This window comes from Amblyomma maculatum, chromosome 10 (assembly GCF_055883805.1).
Source record: "Amblyomma maculatum isolate TAMU_Amacu chromosome 10, ASM5588380v1, whole genome shotgun sequence".
Taxonomy (NCBI): Eukaryota; Metazoa; Arthropoda; class Arachnida; order Ixodida; family Ixodidae; genus Amblyomma; species Amblyomma maculatum.
The window spans coordinates 2,752,307-2,763,983 of record NC_139353.1 but is presented as its reverse complement, the minus strand read 5'-3'; the positions used below and the strand labels follow the sequence as shown (position 1 = coordinate 2,763,983).

The 11,677-nt window shown below is 49.0% G+C and overlaps 1 pseudogene; it reads right to left on the bottom strand.

Moving 5' to 3' along the window:
• On the bottom strand, window positions 1-7,204 carry LOC146175398 (uncharacterized; annotated as a pseudogene).
• Window positions 7,205-11,677: the final 4,473 nt, after the last annotated feature.

Here is an 11,677-nt window from a genome sequence, read left to right as displayed (position 1 = left end):
GCAGCAATAAACTCCCTTCTAAATATCTGTGCACAAGAACGCAACGTTTCTGCGCGCCGTGGACACTGCCTTTGCCTATTTTAGAATGCGCAATGCACGAATACATGGTCAATATTCACGATCTTAAAGCTATTCAATTTACTGGCTCTGTTTCAGCTAAATGTATCGCTGTAAATAAAACTTTCCATCCAAACACCACGCATCTATTTTCATTTGTAGATACATAACTTCACTCGATAGCAGCAATAAGCTCCCTTCTAAATATCTGTGCACAAGAACGCAACGTTTCTGCGCGCCGTGGACACTGCCTTTGCCTATTTTAGAATGCGCAATGCACGAATACATGGTCAATATTCACGATCTTAAAGCTATCCAATTTACTGGCTCTGTTTCAGCTAAATGTATCGCTGTAAATAAAACTTTCCATCCAAACACCACGCATCTATTTTCATTTGTAGGTACATAACTTCACTCGATAGCAGCAATAAGCTCCCTTCTAAATATCTGTGCACAAGAACGCAACGTTTCTGTGCGCCGTGGACACTGCCTTTGCCTATTTTAGAATGCGCAATGCACGAATACATGGTCAATATTCACGATCCTAAAGCTATCCAATTTACTGGCTCTGTTTCAGCTAAATGTATCGCTGTAAATAAAACTTTCCATCCAAACACCACGCATCTATTTTCATTTGTAGGTACATAACTTCACTCGATAGCAGCAATAAGCTCCCTTCTAAATATCTGTGCACAAGAACGCAACGTTTCTGTGCGCCGTGGACACTGCCTTTGCCTATTTTAGAATGCGCAATGCACGAATACATGGTCAATATTCACGATCCTAAAGCTATCCAATTTACTGGCTCTGTTTCAGCTAAATGTATCGCTGTAAATAAAACTTTCCATCCAAACACCACGCATCTATTTTCATTTGTAGGTACATAACTTCACTCGATAGCAGCAATAAGCTCCCTTCTAAATATCTGTGCACAAGAACGCAACGTTTCTGTGCGCCGTGGACACTGCCTTTGCCTATTTTAGAATGCGCAATGCACGAATACATGGTCAATATTCACGATCTTAAAGCTATTCAATTTACTGGCTCTGTTTCAGCTAAATGTATCGCTGTAAATAAAACTTTCCATCCAAACACCACGCATCTATTTTCATTTGTAGGTACATAACTTCACTCGATAGCAGCAATAAGCTCCCTTCTAAATATCTGTGCACAAGAACGCAACGTTTCTGCGCGCCGTGGACACTGCCTTTGCCTATTTTAGAATGCGCAATGCACGAATACATGGTCAATATTCACGATCTTAAAGCTATCCAATTTACTGGCTCTGTTTCAGCTAAATGTATCGCTGTAAATAAAACTTTCCATCCAAACACCACGCATCTATTTTCATTTGTAGGTACATAACTTCACTCGATAGCAGCAATAAGCTCCCTTCTAAATATCTGTGCACAAGAACGCAACGTTTCTGTGCGCCGTGGACACTGCCTTTGCCTATTTTAGAATGCGCAATGCACGAATACATGGTCAATATTCACGATCTTAAAGCTATCCAATTTACTGGCTCTGTTTCAGCTAAATGTATCGCTGTAAATAAAACTTTCCATCCAAACACCACGCATCTATTTTCATTTGTAGGTACATAACTTCACTCGATAGCAGCAATAAGCTCCCTTCTAAATATCTGTGCACAAGAACGCAACGTTTCTGCGCGCCGTGGACACTGCCTTTGCCTATTTTAGAATGCGCAATGCACGAATACATGGTCAATATTCACGATCTTAAAGCTATCCAATTTACTGGCTCTGTTTCAGCTAAATGTATCGCTGTAAATAAAACTTTCCATCCAAACACCACGCATCTATTTTCATTTGTAGGTACATAACTTCACTCGATAGCAGCAATAAGCTCCCTTCTAAATATCTGTGCACAAGAACGCAACGTTTCTGCGCGCCGTGGACACTGCCTTTGCCTATTTTAGAATGCGCAATGCACGAATACATGGTCAATATTCACGATCTTAAAGCTATCCAATTTACTGGCTCTGTTTCAGCTAAATGTATCGCTGTAAATAAAACTTTCCATCCAAACACCACGCATCTATTTTCATTTGTAGGTACATAACTTCACTCGATAGCAGCAATAAGCTCCCTTCTAAATATCTGTGCACAAGAACGCAACGTTTCTGCGCGCCGTGGACACTGCCTTTGCCTATTTTAGAATGCGCAATGCACGAATACATGGTCAATATTCACGATCTTAAAGCTATTCAATTTACTGGCTCTGTTTCAGCTAAATGTATCGCTGTAAATAAAACTTTCCATCCACAAATGACGCATTTATTTTCATTTGTAGAACTAGGTACTTAACTTCACTCGATAGCAGCAATAAGCTCCCTTCTAAATATCTGTGCATAAGAACGCAACTTATTGCGCGCCGTGGGCACTGCCTTTGCCTATTTTAGAATTTGCAATGCACGAATACATGTCCAATATTCACGATCTTAAAGCTATCCAATTTACTGGCTCTGTTTCAGCTAAATGTATCACTGTAAATAAAACTTTCCATCCAATATAAGTATATTTGGTGCCATGAAAGACGTTAAGGTAAGTCCTCTTAATATTAATTTCGCCCAGATGCATATTCGTAGTGCCTATCATTCTGTATATATCTTTATTACTGCTCACCACGGAATAAAAGCTTGAGGTGCTGGCACAAGCGTGTACACGTAGTAGCTCTAGCGACCTGCATGATATTTTTTTTTTATGCCATTCAGGTGACCCTGTACATTGTGTGCGTTGGCAGCGCGAAAGAAGCACAAATCGGAAAATTCTCACTTAAGCTAGCAGTTATTCCTTTGACACCAGTAGACGCATCCTTTGTGACGGCGTTATACTGGTGTTATTTTTTATTCCCCTTTTAGCTGCTCCCCACTGCGACTCTATCTTCTGTAGTGAACTTTTCGATACAGCAACAGCTTTCATTGCGAGCTCCCCCCCCACCCCCGCGCACATACACACACACACAAGATGTCCACAAGTCGCCGAAGTTCGCAAAAAGTGACATCATCACCACAACCATAACGTAACGACTCCCTATCATTAATCCCATGTCTCATCAACTATCATGTGGAGTGTGTTGCTTCCTGCGACTAGTCCGTCATGTGTGCAACAGGTCGATACAGTATAAAATAAAGGTCTAGAACCTACAAAATAGCATTCGTAATCGACTGGAACACTTGGAAATCGACGTCTTTCAGAAAACCTTAATTGGTTCCAACTGCATGTGCTTTCGAAACTTCCAACTGGTCTTCCCTACCGGGTTACGAGACTCATTTCAAGCAAACCCCCGACGGACGGACGGACGGACGGACGACGGATGGATGGATGGATGGATGGATGATGGATGGACGGATGGATGGATGGATGGATGACTGATGAATGGATGGATGGATGGATGGATGGATGGATGGATGGATGGATGGATGGATGGATGGATGGATGGATGGATGGATGGATGGAGGGATGACTGATGGATGGATGGATGGATGGACGGACGGACGGACGGACGGACGGATGGATGGATGGATGGATGGATGGATGGATGGATGGATGGATGGATGGATGGATGGATGGATGGATGGATGGATTTTGTGGCCTTCCCCTATGTAACGGGTGGATATCACATTAGAAGAATATCCTGGCCTGGCTCACTTTCACCTACTTCACACACTTTCACACAAACACGTTAACAATTTCAGCCACTATTTTGGTCGCACTAGCTTCCACCACTCTCTCAAGCGGAACTTGGTCTTGGCCACCTTTTTTAATTGTTTTGCACTGTCGGGAGCATCACGTGTATTGAAGCCAAGCGCTTGTGGGAGTGTAGTGCCCTTTGTTGGCGCTGGAGTGAGGCCAGCACAGTCGAGAACCAGGTGGTCGATAGTCTCCTCGCTCACTGCGCACACTCTGCACAGCGTACTTCGCACACCAGCACCGTAGCGCTGGCGATGGGTCAAAGTTCGGAGGGCTCCGCTCGTGCCTCGAAGAAGAGGCTGCTAGATATATCATTGTCATAGAGCGGTTCCGCACAAACCTCTTGTTTTTGTTCTCTGAGAGCTTAAGTGTGGGCTTTCCCTCCATGGGCTCCTTCCAGCGCTCGGTTTCCACCTTTCGCACCTGAGCCTCAACAGCTTTCGCCCACTTTCACTCCGTCTCCTCTTGTACGGGCTGAGAAAAAAGCCTTACTTCCTGCGGAGTTGCTGCAGTCGCTTTGTGCATCTGGTGCGGACCCCATTACGGTGCACATAATCGAACACTTGTCGCGCTAATCGGTGTGGCTGCATGAGTCTCAGCCTGCCATCATACGACGTCTTGCTTCGCGCCTCTCATGCCTCAAAACTGGAACAACCAAGGTCGCCTTGAATTGCCTCGTTTGCAACGTTCCCATGGCATCCTGGAGCCAGCCTTGCAACAGTGCGTTGACTGCGTTCCAGCCATTCGCGGGTTGGTGCTGTAGAACTTACCACCGCATTGGCAAAGGTCGAGGCAGGGACGTGCACCGCCTTTCACAGCGGTGTTCCATGAGAAATCGGTTAAAGCCCCACAAGCATCTCCTGCGAAGAATGTTGCCAGCCCGCTGGGATGATTTTCTTAAATGTAACTCATGACCAGCAGTGTAGTCAGACTCAATCACGAAGGTCACACCGAAGTAGCGGTAATGTGTAGTCTGAGGGAGCGGCACACCTTTTGGCAACATCAGGGGACAGGGGGGGGCTCAGGTCCAGAAAAAGCAAGTACGGCCGATTTTTTGGCATTGAACTGCAATCCAAGAGGCGCCAGCGCTTTAGCACAGTCAGTAATAAGGGTTTGCAGGTCTTCCGCGTTACCTGCCAACAGCACAATGTCGTCGGCGAACACCAACGCTGGCAACACTTGCCATTCCCTGATGCCTTCGTTCATCCGCTCCACTATGAAGCCAACACCCGACGCCAGTAGCCGCCGCTCAACACTCGCCGTGTATAGCATATATAACAATTGGGTGAGAGTGGGCATGCCCTGTTTCAGACCCCTACCCATTACCACCTCGCCCGACCAGATGCCATTGAGGGTGGCTATCGCCATGTTGTTGGCATAGAGACGTTGGAGCATCTCTTTCTAGGTTTTGGGCATTCCAACTGCATCCAGATGTTGCAGCAGTAGTTCCTGGGGGACGCTGTCATAAGCCTTCGCTACGTCCATGAAACAGCTCACCAGCCCTCTTGCCTCTTTTCGCGCGATCTCTATGCATTGGCTTAAGACATACAGATTGTCTTCAAGGCGGCAGCCACGTCGGAACCCATTCTGCAACTCGGTCAAGTGGTTGCCCTCTTCGGCCCACCCGGTCATCCAAGCCTTCAGGACTTGTGCAAATACCCTGTACAACACGCTGGCGATAGTGAGAGGCCGATAGGTGCGTAAGAGGCCGGCATCACCGCCCTTCTTTGGCAGCGGGATCACTCTGCCATGGCGTCAGTCTTCTGACATAGGGCTGCCTGTCAGTATATCTGTGAAGATACCGGCAAGCTGTGCCCGCGCCTCATTTCCCAGGCTTTCAACGAGCCCCGCAGGGATGCCATCCAGCCCTTGGGCTGTGTGCGCTAATCTGAGCGATTGCTCTATCGATGGCTCCCACCGACACTGACCAAATTTCTCCTTCCCTAGTAGCCCTCCCTGGCTGCTCACAGGTTGGAGAACTCATGCGCGGCTCCTCAAGTGCTGGTGGTGCCGCGTATACTTTGCGTATATGCTCGGTCAAGGCATGATGGAGATCAGCCGTCTTTGCCCCACTTGACTCATCGCAGATTTCCACCTGTGCCGGCTTGCCATCTTGTCGTGCCACATACATCCAGAATTTGGACGCCGCTCCCTTCCCAGCGCTCTTGATGTCCTGGAGCGTCTTATGGTTGGCTTGGGCTATTTTTCGCTGCGTAATGGCCTGCATTTCCCGCTTTCGAAGCAAATATTCTTGCCAACTACCCTGGACATCTACGCCGTCTGGATTTCTAACCGCCCGACGGTGTTGTCGGTTGGCAAGGCGACGGGCACACAGCGCTGCTCTAACCTCCCCATCCCACCAATTTTTCTACAGACTACTCGACGCGCACTGGTCATCTTCACATGCTTCTGCATAATGCGGCGAAGTTCATTGATGTACTCTTCATACGAGGCTGCCTCTTCTCGGTGGGAGCTAAGCTCAAATTCTTGGGCCACTTGTTCATAGGCTGTAGCAGAGAGAAACTGTGTTGGGCCTTCACTTCGTTTAGGTTGTCGGTGCCATGGGGATGCTTTGAACCGCAGCATGAGACGATTGTGATCACTCCCCAAGCTGTGTTGGCCTTCCTCATCGATGTGAATGCTTTGGAGTGCGCAGCAGAGTTTCCGCGACACGAACCCATAGTCAATGGATGAACTCTGGCCTCGGGCACACCGTGTAACTGTTCCTTCACAGTCGGCTCGTAGGTTTACTATTTCGAGCGATAAGTCCCGGGACAGCTCAAGCAGAAAAGTCCCGTTATGGTCGGAGTAGCCATCGAGTTCTTCAATGTGGCCATTAAAGTCACCCAATATCATAACTTCCCGGTTAGGGCCCCAGCGTTCAATTTCGTGCCTTATGCAGTGCAGGATGTTAGCGTTTTCGTCACGTTGATTAGAGGAGACGCCTAGGTACGTCACGCATGCCATTACTGGCACTGCATGGATATAGCCAGACACCCAAGTGTGTTCCTCGCAGGCACCCGAGAGCGGTGTCCAGGAGCCTCCTTCCCGCCACAAAAACCCAACACCTCCCCTTTTTCGGGCTGAGCCTTCTCTGTTGCAACCCGTCCAGTTCCAATGTGGGTTGACCGGGGGTCTCTCCATGTCCCTTATGTGTGTTTCAGCTACTCCAAACAGTGTTATTTCTTCCTGCTCCATTTCCTTGTATAATTCCTCCCATTTCGCTAAGCGCCTGCCACAGTGTAGATTAAGGAATGCAACGTTCACCGCGTTCGGTTTCTGGCGCCACCGGACTCTAATCTTTTTGCCAGGTTTCCGCCGTCTTGTCATTTGACCTTTTTTGGCCTCTTCTGGCTTCAGTGTCTGCATCTCCCGACCATTCTGGCTGACCATCCCCGATGTGTAGGCCATCTCGTCTGGGTGCAGCCTGAATCTGGGAGGTTCTATGGAGATATTCTCATTTTCTCCAGAATTTTCGCCAGATTCTGCAACAGGCGTTGCACGCAGCGATCTGACCTCTTTCTCTGCTGGCCATTGGGCTTCTGGCAGTTTGCGTGTTGGGGTGTTGCACCGCTGGCTGTCTCCTCGTTATACAGTTCGCTGGGGCTGTGTGGCGGCCTTCCTAAAAAAACACATGCCCTCCTTCCAAACTTGTTCGCTATATCAGTAGCTGTTTCCTTTGAGTATAGCGGATCGTTCAAGCCTGTTTTCCGGACCTGGCCTGTTGTTTTTATGAACTCAGTCCGGGGGCCCAATTCCTTACATACCTCCTGGGCCAGGGAGTTCCAAAGCCTGCACTGCTCGTAGTACTTTTTCTCGCACTTTTGGTACAGCGAATGCAGTATAGAAGTGTTGGGGGTATTTCTCCTGCCATAGCTTCAGATGGTCGCTGAGAACTGTTTCCATGTTTTCAGGCTGGGCCCCTAGTAGAATATCCTGAAGGCCTGCGTGGATCGGTATGAGACGCTGCTGTCCATTGGAGGATCGAGTCAAGCTTCCGCCCCACTTCTTGCATGGTCTCTGTTAGAGTAGCCCTGGCTTTGGTATAGAATGTAAGGCGACTGTCTTAATGGACTATGGAAAGAGCACCCGCCTTTAGCCTATACGCGTTTTCATCTCCGGCCAGAAGGACTGAGCGCTGGGAACGTTCTTGTGTTGTCCCACTCACTCGTCCTTTCCTTGTCTTAGCGTGACAACTGTTGTGTTCACTTGCTTTTGCGTGCTGATGATGTTGCTTATTTCCCCTTTCCATGGATATTTTGTTGCTTCCTGTCACTATAGTCCTGGCTGGACCGAGTCTTCCTCTGTAATTGGGGACTGATGGTCGCCCTTTTCAGGTATTCATGCCTGGCTAGTTTCCGTTGACATTTGGGGACTCTCCTGGCTGCGCGGTAGGTTGGGATCATGTAGCTCCTCCTGTGTTTACCTTATATTTTCGGTACTGCCCACCAAGTGCTCTATCTTTTGGAGGGTACCCTGCAGGTTTATGTTGTTGTACTTAGACTCTGTGTGGCACTGGTCGTTTTCAGCCTGATTGGTATGGTCGCTTTTATCATTCCATTGGCATTCAACTATATGCTGTCATCCTTAGCCTCGCCCTGCCGGATAGTTCCCACCAGCTGATTTACCATCTTCTGTAATATATTCAGTTGGTCCTGCAGTTCATTGCGTGCGGTGGTCTTCCTCTGTAGCTCTGTTCGCAGCGCTTGTACTTCACTGTCATCTCTCTCGCGGTCTGCAATCATTCCCTGTAAGTGACTCACTTGGGCTTGCAGGTCTGTGCGCGCAGAGGTCTCTTTCTGGAGTTCTGATCGCAGTGCTTGGATCTCTCTGGTACTAGCCCCTTGATCCAATACCAGCCTGGTATCTAAGTCATTCACTCGTTGTAGGCAGCTTGGCAATGTTGAAAAGTTTGCTGGAGCTCACTAAGTACGGTGTTCCCCCGGATGCACTGTTTACATTCAAACTGTTGTTTTCTTGGCCTCCTCCAACGTCTCAAAGGGGGTTGCCTGAAGGTCGAGCCAGGTGCCGCACCTGGGGCAAGTCACCCAGTCTTCCTCCGCATCCCTTTTCACCTCTGTGGGTTTGCCTCCCGTCCTACCCATTTTTTAACTTTGGAGAGCGTGATGGGGACTGTGACCTGTGCCTGCTCGGATGTGAAATCTGAATCAATTTCGGCCACCTAGGACTCTTGAATGTGCGCTGATATCGCACAGCGCGCGCATAATCTGCGTGTTTATTAATGGCGATTTCCACTGGTCGCTACGGAGCACGTTTTCTTGCTCCGGGACGACGATTTCGATTTCCACTGGTCGATCAAGATAGGTTGAGCGTATTCCGCTGGTCGTTTGGGGCAGCTCGGGACGCTCCAGCTCGATCCGCCGACCGAAGTCGGATCTCGCCGGAAGTCCTAGTCGCTGACGCGGTCACTTCCGGATGCTGCTGGATTCTTTTGGCTGTTTTTGACCGTTTCAGCATAGAGAAAGAGATTGGTAAAGAGCGGACACTCCCATAGGGCCCAGCGGCCCATTTGACTGTAGTGCACCAAGCGGCCGGCGGCAACTACTTCCGGTCTTGCTGAAAGGCGCGCGATTTGAATGCTAGCCATGCGCTGCGCCCTTCCCTGCCCTTTTGGCGCATTATTTTGGTTTTAAATGGTCTGCTAGTGTTTCTATTTATTTTCAGCATGCATAACAACAGGAAAAATAGATTCCCTGTTCTCAAAACTGGCCATCAACGCAGCTGCGCCACAGCCTTTGCAAAACAGTATTGCAGAAAAGACGCCAAGTGCTTTGTGAAATCAATTTATTTTGCTGCATATAAAACACAAGAGATGCAACAGATGTAGACGCATGCATTGACAATACTTGACACACATTAGGCGATGTGCACAATACAGAAAAATAAAAACACACAAGATGAGAAACAGCACTTAGGTACAGACAAAAAATAGCATAACTGATTTCCGAATTATTGCAATGATATGTAACAAAACAGGCATTATACATAAACTACACAGTCCCAGTCGCGGCTACTGACGCTTGAGGGAAGGCCACACCATTCACTCGTCGCATCTGCCGTGCTTCGGCTGCAGTCCGCGGGGCCATGCAGTGCTGTTGGAAAAGGAATGAACATGATGCAGAAGGTTGCAATGAAATGGAAGGCCACTGCACCGCGCACATCTGCGCATGTGGGTACTGAAAACTTGGTGAGCAGCAGTTATGGCCCAGAACAGAAAATCTGTCATTCGTAAAATTGATACAAAAGCCACTCTTGCAACGTACAGGGGACGAAATGCAGGCTAACCGAACCTATCGGAAAATGCATTTCTACAGAGCGTGAAATAACAGCCACTAAACTAGCAATATTCCTCAAGAGCACTGAACAGCTGAAGCAATGAAGCTTGCCGCATAAGAAAACATTTTTCACTTTAACGTTGTCCCGTTAAATGTAACGAGACACCACGCAAAACCAGCCGTTCGCAAAACCGCGGCCTGGCCTCACCGCGGCCGGCGAGCATGCCACGTCGGCTTGCCTTTCATACGCGACTTTGTGAAGCGCAGACCACCGCGCTGAGCTAAACTGCCCGAAATGCCTCGCAGTTTTACAAGAAAAACATTTCTCATCTTGCGGTTGCCCTGTTAAACGCGACACCACGCAAAACTAGCCGTTCGCAAAATCTCACGCCATGTCGCACGTCATCGCGGCCGGCGAGCCATATTGGCGAGCGCCTTGTCATGCCTGTTGGCTGCCCTTCACGTGCGACTTTGTGAAGCGCAGACCGCCGTACTGAGCTAAACTGCCTGAAATACTGCGTAGTTTGACAAGGAAGTCAAGAATGAAACGTTTCTCACTTTACCGTTGCTCTGCTAAACGCGACACTTAGCAAAACTAGCCGTTCGGCAAACTGCGTCAGCATGGCCGCACCGGCCGGCGAACACGCCATTTTGGCGCAACGGCGTGCCTTGGTGCCTTCACATGCCACTTTGTCAAGCGTGACGAGCTAAACTGTTCGAAATGAAGCTGCTTCCTGGAAACACAACATATTACACCTCGCCGTGGTTGGGAACCGCCAGAGTTACGGCGTTACGAACTGCGCCTGAACAGCCGGCGCGCCTGTTCACGAGCTGCGAAACTTATTGGTACCGGCCGGCATGGTCAGCGTAAACTGCTTGAAATGCAACGTAGTTAAGCAAAAAATGTTGCTCACCTTGCCGTTGTTTCCAACCGCTGTCGTTCCGCGCAGCAGCCCACGAGAGGTCTGTGCCGCATAAGCGCGGCGAAGCACGAGCTCACAACCACTCCCTTCGACAACTTCTTGTCGTCTGCTCCGGCGGGCTACCGCTACCGCTGCAGCGAGTGCCGTCGCGCGCGCGTCCGCGCATGCGCACGTTGGTGTCGCCATCCATCAATCGGCGGCAGCGCAAAAAGTCGCGCGTCATTTCCTGGGGCCAGTTTTCGCCGAGTGACCGCTCTTTACCAATCTCTTTCTCTATGGTTTCAGCGACATCGGCAGTGGACGCTGGATGTCACAGTTTTTTGCGCGAATATGTCGAAGTGCGTCTATCGAAAAACGTCTGCAGCGTTAAAAAAATGAGAAAGCAAGTTGTTGAGGGCCGCACTCCTGCCTATTTATCTACCGCAAACATTTTGGCGCTGGGATGCGGCTACAACTTTCGAAACCGGCTCAGCTTTACTTCCGCCGCGCGCTCTACACGTTCCGCTGGTCGACCAAGGCTGATTCGCTCTGTAGCGCTCTAGGTCGGCTCGGGCGCCCTGCTCCGATCGACCAGTGGAAATCGCCATAATAAATTCCCGCACCTCAACGTTGTAGATCCACCGATCCATCGGTGCTGCTGCTGATGATGATAGTGTTAGCTAGTCCCTTTGTAACGGGTGGACACCAG